The following is a 22,171-nucleotide window of genomic DNA, read 5'->3' as shown; positions in this document are numbered from 1 at the left end:
GAGAAAATGCTTATATAAAGATTTAGTGTTTTGCTGAATATGTATGTAGAATTTCTAAAATATTAGCTATTATAAATGGTTCCCCATTGCCATCCACCAGTTTGAACTTTTCCAGTTAAAGAGAATTCTCCAAATTGTGAAAAATGATAATGTACTATGCACATAGTTATTTGATGTGGAAATTTGTGTAGCTCCAGTGGTTTTCCAGAAATCCTAGTGTTACTAGCTTGCGGCTTTAGCTCATTCCACATAGCAGGCTATCTTAAATTACCATTGTATAACTTATTATTGTGTTATATTTTGATATGTGTTTTATATTTTTATTTTTGCCTACCCAGAAAACTTTTCTTCTTTAGTAGTATCCCAAATTTGTTTTTGTTCCTTAACCTGTTTGTTACAGTCTGGATGGAAGTGTCTATCAAAATGACAATCCACTCCCTCCTCACCCACTGTCCTCTGTTATGTGAATTAACTGAGATATTTAGATGTTCTTTCTTTGGAATATGAAACACATTTAAGTAAAAAAGAAAAAAAAATCCCTAGAATTGAGTCGGCTGCTTTCTTCCCAAAGGTAGTTAAAGAGCAGTCTACCATTAGTCATTGAGAGTTTGATACCTTATTTTCACTGACTCTTGATGTTTCCATATTCCATGCTACAATCGATATTTTAAAATAACTTTGTTTTTTGCTTGTACGTTTTTCAGAGGGTTTTTTTTGTTGTTGTTTTACCCATATCACATGCATAGCTATGCAATATTTATTTAATATATGCCCTTTATTTTTCTCTTTATTTAAAAGAAAAAATTATTTATTTATTTGACAGACAGAGATCACAAGTATGCAGAGAGGCAGGCAGAGAGGGAGGGAAAGCAGGCTCCCTGCTGAGCAGAAAGCCTGATGCAGTGTTCGATCCCAGGACCCTGAGATCATGACCTGAGCTGAAGGCAGAGGCTTAACCCACTCAGCCACCCAGGTGCCCCAACCCTTTATTTTTCTCTTATAAATAATATGATAAAAACATCCAAGTATAAAAAATTTCCTACCTTTTTAATGGTTCACACACAATCTAGAGTATATTACATATTGCTATATTTTATATGGCAATATAATCAAATCATTATGATTGTAATAGTTATTTAGGATGAAGGCATAAAACAATGAGATGAATAAAGAATAGTCAGAATTGAAACAGTTTGTAGAAATTCCTAAGTCCTGAAAGAATTTAGGTAATATTACAGACATTAAAAATCAGTATGACATCTTCAGAAACGATATATTTTGATGAGAGAGTACTTTAATATTTTTTATAATATAGGTTGGTGTGTTAAATAATGAATATGAAGTTATGACTGCAGTTAGGCCTGGGGTATTTGATAAATAAGAAATAAGAAAGGAAGAAACAAATTAAAAGGTTTGGCTGCATAAAAGCAAACAAAAACCATACCATCAGTATCTAATAGATTTGATATGAAAAGTGGCCACACTCTATTTCTGGTATTTATGATCTCATTCCTGTCACTTTTAAATGACTATCTTATTTATATTTTCAAATAATAGTGCAATCTGACATAGAGAGGCAAAACTCATGTAAAGTTTTGTAAATATGTTTTCTAGAAATGTAATGTCTTTCTCCTGTCAGCCAAGATATCATAATTGCTATCATAGTTAATTTTATTCTGAATTTCAGCATCTAAATATATGTGTGCATATATATGTTTATATGAAAATCTTTTATTATTAAGTATAAAGATTTCTGTACACAAGGTGAATTGTTCTGAAAATCAACAGGCTTTTAGACGTTTATGCTTCTAAATATTATAATTATTGTTTTCTTTCTATTCAAATCCTATTTCCAAAAGTAGTTCAGATTGCTTATATGCACTGTGAAGACACTTTAATTCTGATTCACACCCCTTTCACATTTGCTTTCTGTCAGAAAAATACATGCCCTGTCATCATAAATTCTCTCTGGCAGAACTTTTTCTTCACTGCACACATCCTATTCAGAGCCATACTACTCATCACTTGACAGGATGCAAAATGTAATGGTCATAAAAGAAAAGTCTGCTAACTTTATCTCCTGACAATTTGTCAAAAGACACATTAAAAAATAATTGGAGAGAAACTGCACAGATTTTTTAAATGTATTGAGTCATTTTTCTTCAATGCTTGACTGGTCAGCTTGCAAGGTACCATTCTCTCCATTATTAACAAGCCAAGACTACTGCTTTAACCAAAGAAATAGCACTGTATTGCCCTCATCTTGCTCTCGGGGTTTATTGCCATAGACCTCTGATTTATCTGGAGAGTCAAGAAATAAAACAGTTCTTTATCACATGACTAGTTTATGTTTCCAATTTTACCTTTCATTAAAACTGTGTTTTTTTTTTTTTTTCCTCTCCAAGCCTACAAGGAATATCATTAATACCCCCTGAAGTGGAAATAATAAACCCAGAATAATTTTGCCTTCTAAACTGTTTCATTAACAGTTTAATGTGCTAATAAAATTTGAGAGAATTCAACTATTATGTATGATCTGTGCTTATTCTATCACACACAAACCATTTAAACCATAGTAGATTTCAGTGCCTCATAGTTACATTGTCATATGCTTCTCATGAAAACCTAAACAAAATATAATAAATGTCATAAATTATGAACTCCGTGAAGAGGTAAAATCCATATTCTTTGTAATTACAACTGAGAAAAAAAACACAAAACTTCCTCTTTAGGGAATTGAGGATGTAGGAATAAGAGATAAGTAGCAAAAAAACCAGGAAGTTTAAATTTAAGTTAATGTGCTGTTAAAAAAATAGAATCTGAACCATATCTCTTTGAACAAAAAAAAGGAATAAGATAATTTCTACGTCACAGTGATTAAATAAAATAGGGATTACTAATAACAAGATTTGAAATAATCAACAGGATTACTGATAGTCCATAAAATTTCTATAGCTGCAAAGTAATACTATTGATTAAACTACAGTAATGATTTCAATGAAGTCATGTTCACTTTTTCCAAACTTATCATGACATTTTTTAAAAATAAGAAATATCTTCGGGGCACCTGGGTGGCTCAGTGGGTTAAAGCCTCTTCCTTCCAGTTAGGTCATGGTCCCAGGGTCCTGGAATGGAGCCACGCATTGGGCTCTCTGCTCAGCAGGGAGCCTGCTTCCTCCCCCCTCTCTGCCTGCCTCTGCCTACTTGTGATCTCTGTCAAATAAATACATAAAATCTTAAAAAAAAAAAAAAAAGAAAGATTCTTCTAATATTCTGAGAGGCTAGCTGGCCAAGAATTTGCTCCTGAAAATGTTTGATATATCTCTGAATGAAACTAATGGAAATATTGTTAGGAACAGTTAAAGGTTTTAACAAATACTTTAAGATAAAATATTGTAAAATATAAAACAGATAAAATATTGTAAGATATTTAAGATAAAATATTGTAGAGTTAAAAACAACTCTCATGACATGTATCATTTATGAATATATATTATTTCCTGTAAAGTATTAATATTCATAATAAAAGTGATATTGTGTCCTTTTTCCTTTTTGTTTCGTAAATCCTTCCTTTTCTAATTCACTAAGTAAACTAAATCTACACACTTTTAGAATGATTTCTGGCAAGAGGGAGGAGTTAAGAGAGAGTTACTAGTAGGGAGACCCTGAGCTTGCTTTCTCCCTGGAGCATAGGTAGATCAACATCAGATCATTTTGAACAACTAGGAAATCGATTTAAGGATTAAGAAAACAGTTTGCACAACTAGAGGGAGAGAATGTGGCAGACGCAAGGTTCGCAGCCATTGGGGGAGAGAAAAGCCAGGTCCACAAAAGGAAGAGAGCCCTTTTTTGCAGAGCCAAGTCAAGTAGAAAAGGAGAAAGTGTGAGAAAAAGTAGCATGTAGGGTTCCCATAGCAAGCAAAGGGGATCTCTTGGGTCGCACGGGGAGAAATCCCTCCCCTTCCTGGAGTACATTTGGAAGAGGTTATTTTGCTTCTCCAAGGATAAAAAGCCCACCAGGTGCCAATGAACATCCATTCAACAGCAAGGGACAGAGGTACCTGCAGAGGGCAGATAACCTGGTCACAGTTTTTCACTGGGTGCCTCAATGGATTCCAGCCACCAAGTACTTGTCCTGTGATTGTTTTTCTGGGACAGAAACATGCTGGGCAAAGTACTGCATGGTTCTCCTCACACCTCCTCCTGAGGTAAATGGATAAATAAATAAACAACAGTTTAAATAAATAAACTGTTGTTTATTTATTTATCCAGAGAATGGAATATTATTCAGCACTGAAGAGAAATACACGATCATGCCACAAAAAGACATGGATGAATCTTAAACTCATATTGCCAAGTGAAAGAAGTCAACTTGAAAACCCTTCATACATGTCATATGATTCCAACTATATGATATTCTGAAAAATAGGAAACTATGGATAGCAAAATATTCATTGTCAGGAGTTGAAGCAGGGTGGGCAATCAGTAGACAGAACACAGAGAATTTTTAAGGCAGTGAAAATACTCTGTTGTAGTACTATAACTATAAGCTTCTGCCTTCAACTGATTTCATGATCCCAGAGTCCTGGGCTCAATCCCATCTTGGAGTCCTTTCTAAGCATGGAGCCTGCTTCTCCTTCTGCCTTCTGCTCCCCCTGCTTCTCTCTCTCTCTCTGTGTGTGTGTGTGTGTGTGTGTGCCATAAATAAAATCTAAATTTTAGATAATTATCTAAAATCTAAATTTTAGATAAATATCATTATACATTTGACCAAACCCATAGAATATATAATATCAAGAATGTACCCTAAAGTAAACTATGGATTTTGGGTCACTATGATGTCAATATAGGTTAATCATTTGTAACAAATTTAACACTCTGGGGGTGAATGCTATTAATGGGAGAAGCTATGCAGGAGTGGGGAGTAGGGGATCTATGGGCCATCTCTATATCTTCTCAGTTTTGCTGTGAACCTAAAACTACTATGAAAAAATGAACTTTAAAAAAAAATCTTTAAAAATAAATTGTTGCAGTAAAAATAAACCTCCATATTAGAATTTATTTAAGGTCTCTTTGAAAAAAATATATCTATTACACATGAGATATGTTTTATAAAGTCTTATACTTTTATATTTCTCATATGCTTAACCCTAATTGAATTCAAGTTAGGTTCTATGACTACTTCTCTATTTAAGATTGTAGCTAGGTCACAGAGTGCCTGGATGGCTCAGTTAGTTAAGCTTCTGCCTTCAACTGAGTTCATGATCCCAGAGTCCTGGTCTCTGTCCCATCTTGGAGTCCTTTCTAAGTGTGGAGCCTGCTTCTCCTTCTGCCTCCCGCTCCCCCTGCTTCTCTCTCTCTCTGTCATAAATAAAATCTAAAAAAAAATGTAGTTAAGTCAGGAGGTATAAAAATAAAATATAATAAATTATCAATAATCAGAATGAATTAAATATATATAGTTCTAAGACTACTCAGCAGATATTCTTTTCAACCATTTTCTTTTCAACAGAAATACTTTTATTCCATAATATTTTCCAAAATGACAACTTCTAAGGCATATGGAAAAGTTTACTAAGAATTGTTGCCTTTGGTGTCTTAGCACTCATGTTCATGCTACATTATAGGTATATTATAAAAGAGTATCAGCGGTAATGTGACATTTTAGGGGGAAAAAGCATGTCTTTCATGTTATAAAGTAAACAGACATGTTTATAAAAATTTTACATATCTCTTCATGAACTTATATACACATTTGAGATTAGTATCTAATACTCTTTTCTAGTGGTAGTGTTATGAAAAATCTGAACACTTTTGTCATTTTAGCTTGAGATATATAAAGAAGTAAATTTTAGAAATGGGGCTTATCAGAGTGGCAGAATGGAAGAGTTTGATTGAGAGAGTCAGTTTGGACAAATAAATAGAAAAAAAATGACTTCCTTGAATCTATGGTACATTGCAAAGTTTAATTTTTGCTGATTTGAAGTCTCTTTCTTTCACTCTTTGGTCTTTTGCACCCATCACTGTAGGGTAGTAATTCCTCACAGAAATCTGCTAGAAGTTTTCAAAGATAGGAATAGTTAAGTATTCATCATATGTTTCTGCATTTTGTAATACATTGGCAATACCATTTTAATCATTTTATTTTAATTTATAATTTAAGATTAATATCTTTAGGATTTGGATTTAATCACTGATTTTTTTGTCTCATGTCTCTTATTTATCCTTCATGTTGAACTTAAATAGTATTTATTATGTGCAAAACTGGAGAAAAAGCAAACATAAAAGATATAATACAATGCATAATATCAAGCAAACTCTGCTTATTTTTGTATCATTATTTAAAGTTAACATTTTCATGTTATGGAAATAAAGGACCAAAATTGTAGAAAAGTCTATAATTGCTTTTGGCTTTCTTTCAAAACAGCATGTTAGAGGATATAAAGTTCAAATATATTCTTTCATTATGTTTTTTTCCCTAAGGGAATTTTAAGAGATTATTTTCCTTTTCTAAAAATTTCTTAACAAATATGTTGAAGAACTTGATCTTGTGTATAGCCTTTCTTTTAAAAATTTATTCAGTACTTTCTGTTTTCATCTGATCTAGGTACATAAATTGTATCTGTTTCATAAGTAATTACAAAACCACCATGAAATTTGATTTTTTATAGATGTGTAGATTTGATTTGCCTTTTGAAATAAATCTAAATGAGTTCTAGTAAAGATGGTACAATGATGAGAAATGAAAAAGTCCTGTGGTAGAAAATATTATTTGTTTATAATCATTTATTATTCCCAGAACATAATGTCCTTCCTATGGTTCAAATATAGTTGCCTGTGTGATGTCCTTTCATTTGGCCATGTGACTTTCTTTTTCCAAAGAAATGTGGATGGAACATAATTAATGCCAAGTAGATTCATCCATATTCTTGATTTCACTGAATGCATCCATCCCCAAGATGTTTTCAGACATGCTCCACTCTTCTTTGTTTTTCCTATAAACAAGTCAATAGATTTAGAAAATGAACCAGGTTCTGTTTCAGTTTTTCGGCAAGACTACTTCCTATGTGATGATGATGTATGTTTCTTGTTGTTGTTTTGGTGGAAGTCATTTTTCTTTTTCTTTTTTTCTTTTCTTTTTTTTTTAATGTTAGCAGTTAATGATAAACAGTGCTCAGATCCATTATTTCATTTGTTGTTGCAAATGGTACTTTTAATATCCCATGATTTCTTCCTCATTTATTAGCTGGAATATTTTCCAGAATGAGAAATTTCATGCCATCAAATATGTATCTTATTAGTTTACACATGAAATGCATGTTAAATACTTGATTATTTTTTAGCATACTGAACATTTTATAAAACAGTAACTTTATTTTTTAGCATTCTCCAATGGAAATCAATAAAGATTTGCTTGTTTTAATTTTCAGTTCTAATTTTTAGTTTTTATGTTTGATATTCTTAAGAACATATCTGATATATTTAAAATCTATGTCAGATATATTTCATATTGGTGCTCAAATTGTCCAGTTTTGACCTGTGAAAATGTCTTCAAATTGGCCTTACTTAACTTTAATAAATATCTGTAACTCTGAACCTGTTTTCCTCTATAATCATAACACTCTTTTTAATAGCTTTCTTTTACTCTGGTATAACAATATGCCCTACTCTCATTTTGTACTTTTTCCTGCCTCAGTTCTGAAATTAGTCGTTACATCAAAAAATGCTTTTAGTGTAAATTATATTTAGAGACCACATATAAGCTGTTCATTCTGTTCTGTTGTTTCTCCATATTTTTAATGGGTAGAACCAGAAAGTGAGTGTGTGTGTGTGTGTGTTACTATGTTTTCTGGTGAGCAGAAATAACATTTGAAATTCAAATAAGAATTCAGGATTTGTGTTTGTTTTCTACTTTAATTATTTGCTTTCTAATTGCATCTAGTTTATCTTAAGATAAAATCTTGGTTCTTAATGGTATTGTCATGATGAATTACTTGTTTCATCCTGTTGATATATACATTTTTGTATCTTAGTATTTTCAGAAGAAAAGATTATTAATAACACTAATCACTTACAATAGTTTCAAGTTTTTATTCAGTTTATTTTGGTCCTTTGAGAAATACATGACTAGAGAAGTACAATCAGGTTATTGGATTTAAAGTCAAATTTTAGGGGCACCTGAGTGTCTCAGTCGGTTGGGCATCTGCCTTCAGCTCAGGTTATGATCTTAGGGTCTTGGGATCAAGCCCTGCATTGGGTTTTCTGCTCGGTGGGAAGCCTGTTTCTCCCTCCCCCACGCCCCCTGCTTGTGTTCCGTCTTTTGCTGTGTCTCTCTGTGTCAAATAAATAGAATCTTAGGGAAAAAAAATGAAGTTAAATTTTATTTCTTAAGTTTCACATATGAGTGAAATCATAGGGTATCTATCTTTTTCTGACTGACTTCTTTCACTTAGCATGATACATTCAAGCTCCATCCATATTGTTGCATCTAAGAAACAATGTGGATGAACATATTGTAAAGGGGGAAAAAGAGAGAGAGGACGCAACCATAATCTTTTACCCTTACCTATAGAGAACAAACTGAGGGTTACTGGAGGGGAGGTGGGCAGGGGGATGGTTAAATGGGTGATGGGTATTAAGGAGGGCAATTGTTGTGATGAGCACTGGGTGTTATATGTAAGTGATGAATCACTAAATTCTACCCCTGAAACTAATATTACACTACATCTCAACTAACTAAAATTTCAATTAAAACTTGAACTTACTAAAAAAAAAGAATAAAGTCAATTTTTATAATTCTTCATTGCATAGAATGGGCTGTAGAATAGAGCTCAGAAACATTGAGTTCATACCTTTTACTTACTTTTGATTTTTAGGAATTACTTTTTAAATATTTACTTTGAATAATTATTGTGCAAAACATTTGCTTGCTTGTGAAATTAAATCTACAAAATGTGGTACATGAAGAGAACTCTAGTTTCTATTCTTGTCCTTTTCATCCTGTTTCCTTCCATCCTCATAGGTGACTGAATGTTAACTTTGGTGGTTTCTTTTTCTATTTTTTGAAAGCAACATATTTATGTTCATGTCCTTTTTTAAATTTATATTTTAATATGAAAATTTATAAGCACACAATTATAAGTTTACAGAGTAATAATAGTTGTATTAGCAACCAGACTAGCTATATTTAAGTAAGTAGTGTCTTTAAACAAATATGTTAATGTTCACAAACCTAATGAGATTCAGACACAAAGAGAGCTGGCATTTCATATCAGCTTATACAAATACAATATCTTTATTTAGTTTATCTTTGCCAATACTCTCTTTTGTTGATTACAGTTTTAAAATTTATTCATTGCAATGACTGAGTTTTGCAATTTTCAGTATGTTCATTTGGCATTTTCTATCATTGTAAATTCAATATTGCATAGTTATATAAAAGAAAGTGTTAAAAAGCATAATATCAAACATGTTTTAGTTATATTTGTATGACATTAAACATTTTGGAAAGCATATGGGTATGTAAAAAAAACAGAATGTCTTATTTCTTGAATGATATCCTGACTAGGATCAATCACATTGCTTGAGAATCACATTGCTTGAGAATCAACAAACTCACCAATTCTGAGGATTTCTGATTGTTGTATTTGCTTGAAGGTAAATAAAAGTTTAATTATTATTCAGTTTTCTTTAAGATTTTATTTATTTATCTCACAGACAGAGACCACAAGTAGGCAGAGAGGCAGGCAAGAGAAAGAGAGAGAGGAGGAAACAGGCTCCCCGCCAAGCAGAGAGCCCGAAGCGGGGCTCAATCCCAAGACCCTGGGTGATGACCCGAGCTGAAGGCAGAGGCTTTAACCCACTGAGCCACCCAGACACTCCGATTATTATTCAATTTTAACTGAAATTATAATGTGATCATTTCTTTCTTAATTTTAGTAAAGCTTGGAAAATATTTAGATTATTTCGTGTCTTTTTTTTTATTCTGAATAGAAATACATTTTTGAGAAAATACAAATGCCAAAGTTGTCCCACAATTGTTAGTTACATTTTTCGTTTTCCTCTGGAGCTGTAAATACTTACTTATAAAACACAGACCATAATGGCATTTCCCATTCTCTTTTTTGCTTATCTTCCACCTGTATCTTCATTCCATTCACTTAACCTACTAATCTTAATTAAATTCAATCAACTTCTTTTTTTAATTAAAAATGCATTTGTCTTTGAAAGTACCTAAGGGAAAAAAAAAACCTATGGAATAAAAATCAGATGAAGACATTACTTTGTTAATATTTCAGGGAAATAACACTGATTGTCTCTGAACACAATACTTGAGATCTTAGTACCGTACTAATTCCTTTTATGAAATCCAGTGAAGATATTTAATAGTTTGATCGTCATCTCTTTTATTTCATCATCCTTAATTTGAAAATCTCAAGATTTTCAGAACAGGATAATTTTGCTAACAAAATAATGAAATAGATAAGTCTTGCATCTACAAGTAGTCAAAGCATAAGCAAAATGATGCATTATTAGAACTGTGGTAGTCCATAGAAGTTCTATTTTTCCTACCCCCTGTTTTCTATCTAAGTAAGCTAGTTATGTATCCTTTGTAGTTCATTAAAAAACAAACTTTAATATTTTATTATTATATATAATAAAGAATGTAAAATCCAGTTCATTTTAAAATTTTGTAATCAATGTGCTTGACAGTAAAGGAAGAAAGCACTAAGCAAACATGTTATTAAGTATTCCCACTTCTCCCATTGCCATTGTATTTCTTAATAAGTTGTGTATCAAATATGTCAATAACTGAGTGGAAACAGGAAGCTGATTTCGACAAAGTCTATATGTTGGGAAAAGAGAGAAATGCAAAATTCTGCAAATTTTTATTCTCTGAGGAGATTTGAAACCTCTGGGCAAAGTAGATCTGAATGTCTGAGAAGTTTATAGTAAGGTGAGTTGTAATGATACAGACACAAAATGTTACATGTTTTAAGTATTTATGCAATCTTGTTTGCGTGGTTAAGTCTAAGTTTGAATTGGTTGTACTGACACAATACTTAAGAAGCCTTCCTTTAACTTTCAAAACCATCTTAGTTTGAATAACAGTTTATCTGATAACCTAATCATGATTCTTGAGTTTATAGTTTGCAGACATAGATACTAGAAGAGTGTTGTCTGGAAGACATGATAGAAAGGCAAAGCTGTGAAAGGTGGAGATAAACTAGCTAAGAAGAATATGTACGATAGTTTTAAATAAAAGGGCCAAGTAAATACTGTGAGCTTGTGACTATCTGTTCTAGCATCCACCTCTAGGACATTGACATATTGAGATCTTTTGCAAAACTAGTTTTTTTTTTTAAGATTTTATTTATTTATTTGACAGACAGAGATCACAAGTTGGCAGAGAGGCAGGCAGAGAGAGAAGAGGAGGAATCAGGCTCCCCGCTGAGCAGAGAGCCCAATGTGGGGTTTGATCCCAGGACCCTGGGATCATGACCTGAACCAAAAGCAGAGTCTTTAACCCACTGAGCCATCCAGGCGCCCTTCTTTTTTTTAAAGATTTTTATTTATTTATTTGACAGAGAGAGATCAGAAGTAGGCAGAGAGGCAAGCAGAGAGAGAGGAAGGGAAGCAGGCTCCCTGCTGAGCAGAGAGCCTGATGCGGAGCTCGATCCCAGGACCCTAAGATCATGACCTGAGCCGAAGGCAGAGGCTTTAACCCACTGAGCCACCCAGGTGCCTCTGCAAAACTAGTTCTTATGAATTAATTTATAATAACATTATTTTATAAGACTTCCAGGTTGGAACATCCTCAATAGCCAAATTAGAGGTCTAGAAGAAGAAAACGCATTCCCATACATTTCAGGGTTTAAGGATAGGTTTCCATTCTGGTAGAAATTTAGGTATAGGGGTGCCTGGGTGGCTCAGTGGATTAAGCCTCTGCCTTTGGCTCAGGTCATGATCTCAGGCTCCTGGGATCAAGTCCTGCACTGGGCTCTCTGCTCAGCAGGGAGCCTGCTTCCTTCTCTCTCTCTGCCTGCCTCTCTGTCTACTTGTGATCTCTGTCTGTCAAATAAATAAATAAAATCTTAAAAAAAAAAAAAGGAATTTAGGAATAGTTAGAGAAAATGGAAACGAAACCTACTGGAGGAAGATGGTGCATCTTATAAGGGATCCCTCCTGATATGGTTTAGCTAGAGTGTTTCTCATTATTTATTTGCTTTCTCAAAATGTGAACCTCTACTGTGTCCAGTATAAGTGTAACAAAACTGACTGTAGACTTTTTGCAGAGTAGAGATAAGAATCCTAACAATGCGAAGCTGGTAAATTTAGCTCACTATGTGTACTATACTTACCCTACTGAGTGGAGGTTTTTCAATGTCTATAATATCATGAGACCCAGAAAGAAGTCCCATTTTTGTCAATAGCCACAGTATTAAGTATTGTTTTGTTTGGTTTTGTTTACAAATGCTGTATTAGATTTACTTACATGCTTGTAATTTATTATTCAATCTTGAAACAATGAGATAAATTAAATGTATGTAAATTCATTGCAGATCCCTATATCAACATTAGCATTAAAATATTTATCATTATGGTCCTTTTTCCTACTGCTTTTCATGTTGTATAATTATACCAAGTCATAATGAGCATAGAAATAGGGATGCCTGGGTGGCTTAGTAGGTTAAGTTTCTGCCTCCACCTCATGATCCCAGGGTCTTGGGTTTGAGTCCCACATTGGGATCCTTGCTCAGCAGGAGCATGCTTCTCCCTTTGCCTGCTGCTCTTCCTGCTTGTATGCATTCTCTCTTTCTGACAAGTAAAATCTTTAGAAAAAAAATAGAAATATATCACATAAAATATGGCAAAGAAATAATTTTCAAATTTTTTATCAAAATTCTACATATAATATGGCTTAAAATAAAGGGAATGCAGAGCCAGATTGTTTCAGTAACATTAGGATGAGGTTTGAGGGGTTCATTTGGGTGATAGAAGCCAAGAAGGATAAAGTCCATTCATTTAAGAACACTGAAATGGAGAAGCCAGAATATGCAAAGTTTGGGCCTAATTTGTGTCGTCAGTAATTGAAATAATCAGGCAATTACTGAAACTGTAAATAGCGACATTTTGGCATAGTGTTAATATAGGAGGTTTTGTTCTTGGAGTTCTTGGAGTTTTGACTTACCATGTCAGAAATCAGATTATGTTGACACCATCCTAACTCAGGTACTAGATGTGTGTATGAAAAAATGATTGCAAAAATGGGGGTTACAGACCCAGTGGTTCCTGTCTCCAAGCATGGAGAATACCTGTACCTATTTTAGCCAACCTAAATTATGTGCCAGATATCACAGAGTCTATAAGAAATATTTATGTTTTTAGATCTCCTAAACCAAGTATCTCTGACCATAATGAAATTTGTTTTATACTATGTTCTTGGATGATTTGTTTGCAGACATAGATACTAGAACAGACATGTGTGAAACTTTTTGAAGTGTTTTTCAAAAATTAACATATAATATATTGTTTCAGAGTTCCAGTCTGTGATTCATCAGTCTTAAACAATTCACAGCACTCACCATAGCACATACTCTCTCCAATGTCCATCACCTAGCCACCCCATCCTTTCCACCTCCCTCCATACCAGCAACCCTCAGTTTAGTTCCTGAGATTAAGAGTCTCTTACAGTTTGTCTCTCTCTCTCTCTCTCTGGTTTTGTCTAGTTTCATTTTTCCCTCCCTTCGCCCATGATCCCCTGTCCTATTTCTCAAATTCCTTATGTCAGTGAGATCATATGATAATTGTCTTCTCTGATTGACTTATTTCACTTGGCATAATACTCTCTAGTTCCATCCATGTCCTTGCAAATGGCAAAATTTCATTTTTTGATGGTTGCATAATATTCCATTGCGCACACACACACACAATGGAATACACACACACACACACATCTTCTTTATGTGTGTGTTGTATGTATATATACACACACATCTTCTTTATCCATTCATCTGTTGATGGACTCTTTCCATAGTTTGGCTATTGTGGACATTGGTGTTATAAACACTGGGGTACGAGTGTCCTTTTGGATCACTACATTTGTATCTTTGGGATAAATACCCAGTAGTACAATTGCTGGGTTGTGTAGCTCTATTTTCAACTTTTTGAGGAACCTCCATACTGTTTTCCAGAGTGGCTATACCAGCTTGCATTCCCACCAAAAGTGTAGGAGGCTTCCACTTTCTCCACATCCTCACCAACATCTGTCATTTCCTGACTTAATTAATTTTAGCCATTCTGACTGGTGTGAGGTGGTATCTCATTGTGTTTTTGATTTGTATTTCCCTGAGGCTGAGTGATAGTGATCACTTTTTCATATGTCTGTTGGACATTTGGATGTCTTCTTTGCAGAAATACCTGTTCACGTCTTCTGCTCATTTCTTGATTGGATTATTTGTTCTTTGGGTCTTGAGTTTGATAAGTTCTTTATAGATTTTGCATATGTTCCTTTTATCTGATATTTGCAAATATTTGCAAATATCTTGTCCCATTCTGTCCCTTGTCTTTTGGTTTTGTTGACTGTTTCCTTTGCTACGCAAAAACTTTTTATCTTAATGAAGTCACAATAGCTCATTGTTGCCCTTGCTTCCCTTGCCTTTGGCGATGTTCCTAGGAAGAAGTTGCCTTGTTCAAAGAGGTTGCTGCCTGTGTTCTCTTCAAGGATTTTGATGGATTCCTCCTCACAGACTCACAGGTCTTTCATTCATTTTGAGCCTATTTTTGCGTGTGGTGTAAGGAAATGTTCTAGTTTCATTACTCTGAATGTGGCTATCCAATTTTCCTAACATCATTTGTTGAAGATAATATCTTTTTTTCCATCAGACACTCTTTCCTGCTTTGTCGAAGATTAGTTGACCATAGAGTTGAGGGTCGATTTCTGGGGTCTCTACTCTATTCCATTGATCTATGTGTCTGTTTTTGTGCCTGTACCATATTGTCTTGATGATTACAACTTTGTAATAGAGTTGGAAATCCAGAATTTGATGCCACCAGCTTTGTTTTTCTTTTTCATCATTCCTCTGGTTCCATACAATTACAGGATTATTTGTTCCATGTCTTTGAAAAAAAGTTGATGGCATATTCATAGGGATTGCATTAAATGTGTATATTGCACTAGGTAGCATAGACATTTTCATAATATTTGTTCTTCCAATCCATGAGATGGAATGTTTTTCCATTTTTTTTGTGTCTTGCTCAATTTCTTTCATAAGTATTCTATAGTTTTCTGAGTACAGATTCTTTGCCTCTTTGGTTAGATTTATTTCTAGGTAAGTTGTAATTTGGAGTGCAATTGTAAATGGGATCAACTTCTTAATTTGTCTTTCTTCTCTCTTGTTGTTTGTGTATACAAATTCAGCTGATTTCTGTGCATTGGTTTTATATCCTGCCACTTTACTGAATTCCTGAATGAATTCTGGCACTTTTGGGGTTGAGTCTTTTGGGTTTTCCTCATAAAGTATCATATCATCTGCAAAGAGTGAGAATTTGACTTCTTCTTTGCCGATTTGGATGCCTTTTATTGTTGTTGTTGTTGTTGTCGTCTGATTGCTGAGGCTAGGACTTCTAGTACTATGTTGAATAGCAGTGGTGATAGTGGACATCCCTGCAGTGTTCCTTACCTTAGGGGAATAGTTCTGAGTTTTTCCCCACTGAGAAAGATATTTGCTGTGGTTTTTCATAGATGGCTTTTATGATATTGAGGTATGTGCCCTCTATCCCTACACTGTGAAGAATTTTGATCAAGAAAGGATGCTGTACTTTGTCAAATGCTTTTTCTGCATCTGTTGAGACTATCATATGGTATCTTGTTTTTTCTTTTATTAATGCATTGTATTACATTGATTGACTTGTGGATATTGAACCAAACTTGCCGGACCAGGAATTAAGGTCATTATATGTTATCATTATATATAAAATTATCTATTAAGTTCAATAATCCCACTTGGTCATGGTGAATAATCCTTTTAATGTACTGTTGGATCCTATTGGCTAGTGTTTTGGTGAGAATTTTTGCATCCATATTCATCAGGGATATTTGTCTGTAATTCTCCCTTTTTTTGGGGTCCTTGGCTGGTTTTGGGATCAAGGTAATGCTGGCCTCATAAAGTGAGTTTAGAAGTTTTCCTTCCTTTTCTATTTTTTGGAACAGTTTCAGGAGACTAGGTATTAATTCTTCTTCAAATATTTGGTAGGATTCCCTTGGGAAGCCATCTGGCTCTGGGCTCTGTTTTGTTGGGAGATTTTTTTTTTTTTAAGATTTTATTTATTTATTTGACAGAGAGAGATCACAAGCAGGCAGAGAGGCAGGCAGAGAGACAGGAGGAAGCAGGCTCCCTGCTGAGCAGAGAGCCCGATGCGGGACTCGATCCCAGGACTCCAAGATCATGACCTGAGCTGAAGGCAGCGGCTTAACCCACTGAGCCACCCAGGCGCCCCTTGTTGGGAGATTTTTGATAACTACTTTAATTTCCTTACTGGTTATGGTCTGTTCAGGTTTTCTATTTCTTCCTGGTTCAGTTTTGGTAGTTTGTAGGTCTCTAGGAATGCATCCATTTCTTCCAGATTGTCTAATTTTCTGGTATATAGTTGCTCATAATATGTTTTTATAATTGTATTTCTTTGGTGTTGGTTGTGATCTCTCCTCTTTCATTCATGGTTTTATTAATTTGGGTACTTTCTCTTTTCTTTTTGGTAAGTCTGGCCAGGGGGTTATCAATCATATTAGTTATTTCAAAGTACCAGCTCCTAGTTTCATTAATCTGTTCTACTGTTCTTTTGGTTTCTATTTCATTGCTTTCTTCTCTGATCTTTATTATTTATCTTCTTCTTTTGGGTTTAGACTTATTTGCTGTTCTTTCCTCAGCTCCTTTAGGTGTAGGTTTAGATTGTGTATTAGAGACATTTCTTGTTTCTTGAGGCTGTATTGCTATACACTTTCCTCTTAGGACCATCTTTGCTGCATCCCAAAGATTTTGAACAGTTGTGTTTTCATTTCCATTTGTTTCCATGATTTTTTTAAAATTCTTTAATTTTCTGGTTGACCCATTCATTCCATTTTTAATAGAATGCCCTTTAGCCTCCATGTATTTGAGTTCTTTCCAACTTTCCTCTTGTGATTGAGTTTGAGTTTCAAAGCATTGTGGTCAAAAATATGTAAGGAATGATCCCAATCTTTTGGTACCAGATGAGACCTGATTTATGACCCATTTGTGATGTGATCTATTCTGGAGAACGTTCCATGCGCATAGATAAGAATGTGTATTCTGTTGCTTTTAATATATTTGAATATATTGAATACTTCTGTTGTTCTGAATATATCTGTGAAGTTCATCTGGTCTAGCGTGTCATGTATTTCCTTGTTGATCTTTTGCTTAGATGATCTGTCCATTTCAGTGACAAGAGAGTTAAAGTCCCCTACTATTATTGTATCATTGTTGATGTGTTTCTTTGATTTTGCTATTAATTGGCTTATATAATTGGCTGCTTCCATGTTAGGGGCATAAATGTTTAAAATTGTTAGATCTTCTCGTTGGATAGACCCTTTAAGTATGATATAGTGTCCTTCATCTCTTATTACCGTCTTTGGTTTCAAATCTAATGTGTCTGATAGAAGGATTGCCACTCCAGGTTTCTTTTGATGTCCATTAGCATGGTAAATGGCTTTCCACCCCCTCACTTTAAATCTGGAGGTGTCTTTGGTTTGAAAATGAGTGTCTTGCAAACAACATATTGTTGGATCTTATTTATTTTTATCCCATCTGATACCCTGTGTCTTTTTTTTTTTTTAAGATTTTATTTATTTATCTATTTGACAGGCAGAGATCACAAGTAGGCATATAGGCAGGCAGAGAGAGAGAGAGAGAGAGAGAGAGAGAGAGAAAAGGAAGCAGGCTCCCTGCTAAGCAGAGAGCCCAATCCAGGGCTCGATCCCAGGACCCTGGGATCATGACCCAAGCCAAAGGCAGAGGCTCAACCCACTGAGCCACCCAGGCACCCCACCCTGTGTCTTTTGATTGGGGCATTATGCCCATTTACATTCAGGGTAACTATTGAAAGATATGAATTTAGTGCCCTTGTATTGCCTGTAAGGTGACTGTTACTGTATATTGTCTCTGTTCATTTCTGGTCTGTTACTTTTAGGCTCTCTTTTTGCCTAGAGGACCCCTTTCAATATTTCCTGTAGGGCTGGTTTGGTGTTCACAAATTCTTTTAGTTTTTGTTTGTCATGGTTTTTTTTTCTCTCCTTCTATTTTTACTGACAGTCTAGTGGGATATAATATACTTGGCTGTGTGTTTTTCTTGTTTAGTGCTCTGGATATATCATCCCCATCCTTTCTGGCCTGCCAGGTCTCTGTGGATAGGTCTGCTGTCAATCTAATGTTTCTACTATTGTAGGTTATAGACCTCTTGTCACGAGCTGCTTTCAGGATTGTCTCTTTGTCTCTGAGACTAGTAAGTTTTACTATTAGATGACAGGGGTGTTGACCTATATTTATTGATTTTGATGGGGGTTCTCTCTGCTTCAGGGATTTTGATGCCTGTTTCTTTCCCCAAATTAGGGAAGTTCTCTGCTATAATTTGCTCCAATATACCTTCTGACCCTCTCTCTCTCTTTTTTCTTCTGGGATCCCAATTATTCTACTATTGTTTCATCTTATGGTATCACTTATCTCTCGAATACTCCTCTTGTGATCCAGTATTTGTTTATCTCTCTTTTTCTCAGCTTCTTTATTCTCTATCATTTGGTCTTCTATACCACTAATTCTCTATTCTGCCTCATTTATCCTGCAGTTAGAGCCTCCATTTTTTATTGCACCTTTTTAATTTCAGCTTGATTAGATTTTAGTTCTTTTATTTTTCCAGAAAACGATTCTCTAGTGTCTTCTATGCTTTTTTCAAGCCCAGGTAGTATCTTTATAATCGTCATTCTGAACTCTTTTTCTGACATTTTATTAATGTCCATACTGATTAGGTCCCTGGCAGTTGGTACTTCTTGTTTTTTGTTTGTTTGTGTGTTTTGTTTTTCTTTTTTTTTTTGAGGTGAGTTTTTCCATTTTGTCATTTTGTCCAGAGTAGAATAGGTGAATGAGAGAACAAAATGATAAAAGGGTAATAATGACCCCAGAAAAATATACATTAAACAAATCAGAAGAGACCCAAAACCAGGGGAAAAGAAAGGAAAGAAAAAAAAAAAAAGAAAAAGAAAGAAAGAATATGACCAAGCTGGTGAATAGAACAGAGCCACATACTAGATTTTGGGTACATTTTGGTCTGTTAGAAGAATCTGCCTCCCAAAATTTAAAAAAAAGAAAAAAATATATATATATGCATAAATAAGGATAAACATGATGAAGGGATGGGATATGACTGTAATGATGAAAATTTTTAAAAAAATTAAAAAAGGAATTGATTAGATATGAAGTTAGTTGAAAAAAGAAAGAGGGAAAAAAAGCAAGAATATGATCAGGCAGGAGCCTAGAACAAAGCCATACATTAGATATTTAGGATATATTTTTGTCTGTTAGAAGAAACTTTATCCCAAAATTTTAAGGAAAGAAAAACTTATATATACATAAAAAATAAGGTTAAATACAATGACAGGGTAGAATATGATTATAAAAATGAAAATTTAAAAAAAGTTTTTAAAAAACGAATTTATATGGTAAGATGTTCATTGAAAAAGGAAAGAAGAAAATTTCAAAAATAAATAGAAAAAGAAAAAGTAAAGAAAATTTTAAAAATTACTTTGAAAGACTGAAAGAATCATGGGAAAAAGGCCATGAATTCCATTAAACTGGAGTTTTGCAGTTCTCATTGATCAGAAAATTTGGTCTTGGCTTTATGTTCTTACTGACTTTCTGGGAGAGGGGTCTCCTGTAATGATTCTCAAATATCCTTGTCCCAGGTGGAATTGCACTGCCCTTGCCAGGGCCAGGGTAAGTAATGTGCTCTGGGTTCACTCTCAGTAGCTATTGTTCCTGGAAAGCTTTCCATACACCTTTGGAGGATGAGAATGAAAATGGTGTCCTCCCAATCTCTGGCCCCAGAGGAGCCAAGAACTCAGGGCCCCACTCCTCAGGGATCCCTCAGAGGAAAGCATTCAGTCACTCCTCTCTCCCTGGTCTCTGGCCACACTGTGCTCACCTAGCCTGTGACTGAGCATTTCTATCCCTGGCACATGACCCTGTTTGGAGTTTCCAAACCCAGCAGATTCTTGTGGTGCATTTTTGTGCCAATTCTCCTGGGGGAGGAAGGGGAGTCTCCCCAGATTTGTCACTTGTTGAGTCCCTGTTCGAAGAGTAGTTTATGGCAACCCTGAGCTGAGAGACCACTCCACAGCTCCATCTTTGCAGCCAGCTTCCCTGCTCCAATACTTGGGCACTCTGCCACACTAAGAAACAACCTCCCCACCATCTTTCTGTGACCATGAGGGTCCTGAGATCACACTGTCCTAGTGAAGATCCCACCCTCTACCCACCTACCCCCCACATCCGCTTAGCCACTGGACTGAAGTCCCTCCATGGAGCAGATTTCAAAAAGTTCTGATTTTGTGCTCCACTTCTCTATCACTTGCCAGTAGCTGGCTGAGAAAGGCTCCCTCTCCCCACGGTTTATCTTGACAAATATCACCTTGGATTTACTTCTCTGCATGTCCTACCTTCCAGATAGTGGTTGCTTTTCTGTTCCTAGAATTGCTGTTGTTCTTTTCTTCAATCTCCTGTTACGTTTATAGATGTTCAGAATGGTTTGATAACTATCTAGTGGAGTTCCTGGGACCAGATTAAATTTAATTCTTCTACTCCTCTGCCATCTTGCTCCTCCCCTTTTTGAAGTATTTTTAATCAGAGAATAACATGACCTTTTCTTTTTAGAAGAGATCGTTCTGCCTGCTTTACAGAAAAATGTTCAAAGAGAGGATAAGTGAAAATGATATCACCAAATACATTTAACTGAGTTAAATCAAGTAGGACGTGATGATGGTTTTCAAAGAAAACCTTGACTTGGTAATGGAGGGAAATAGGTGAATATAAAATCCATTTTGTGGGTAGAACCATGGACTTTAGTCATTATTAGTTTGTTGAATTTATAAAACTATAACTTAAATTCATCTTCTCTAATTTTCTTATTCAAACAATCAATTTGGGTATCTTACTGAACTACAGATTCTGATTTAATACGTCTGAAGTGAGAGGCCTCAGATTCTGAATTTCTAACAAATTTCCTAATGATGTTGACACTGTTCACCTATAGTTTGCATGTTGAGAGACATATTTCTAAGCTATCCTTAAGCCTCAGTCACAGGAAATGTGGCCAGATATTTGAGTTAATAAAGTATAAGGAAGACTGAAAGATTCTCTGCTTCCTCATCCTGGTATAGTACTCTGATAATCAGAATTAGGGCAATCAGTCCACAGATTTCAACTAATACAATATATTGATTAAAATAGGCATAGTTTTTAAAATCTATAAACTTATATTCTAGTACAAATGTCAGTGAACCAGAAAAAATAAGTAAAAAATTTCAAAGTACATATTCCAAAAAATTATGAAGGATATACAAAAGAGCTGTACTTTAGATTGAACATCCAGGGAATGTCCACTTTATTTAGTTTGAGACATGAAGAACAAAACTTGAGAGAAAAAAGGATCAAATGTAATAATGATTTTTGAGGGTGCTAGTATAATGAGGTTGTTCTTTTGAGATTTTGATATAAGCTATCATAGCTAGAGAGGTATTACATACAAAGAGATTAGTTGCAGTGTCTAGAAATAAAATCAAGCTCAGATTGTACATAGTGGTGTTGCCAACAGTTAGATCTTGAGTGTATCTTTCAAGCATATAAGAATTTGTCAAATTTGTAATTATATTTCATTTCTTTCTTGTTATATTTAAATTGAAAAATGCCAAAGCCACATTTTTATTAGGTTTAGTTGTCTATCATTGTACAAAAACACACACACACAAGCATTTTAATATTGAATATCTAATAATTTTCTGACACTTCATAAGTTTTTAATAATTTTACTTGTGCCAATACTCTTTCTATTATTATTTCATCTATTTTAAATTTTTATTTTTTCATGATCTTTAAATTCATTTCATGTT

Source organism: Lutra lutra, chromosome 15 (genome assembly GCF_902655055.1).
Source record: "Lutra lutra chromosome 15, mLutLut1.2, whole genome shotgun sequence".
NCBI classification, from domain to species: domain Eukaryota; kingdom Metazoa; phylum Chordata; class Mammalia; order Carnivora; family Mustelidae; genus Lutra; species Lutra lutra.
This window is presented reverse-complemented; position numbering follows the sequence as displayed.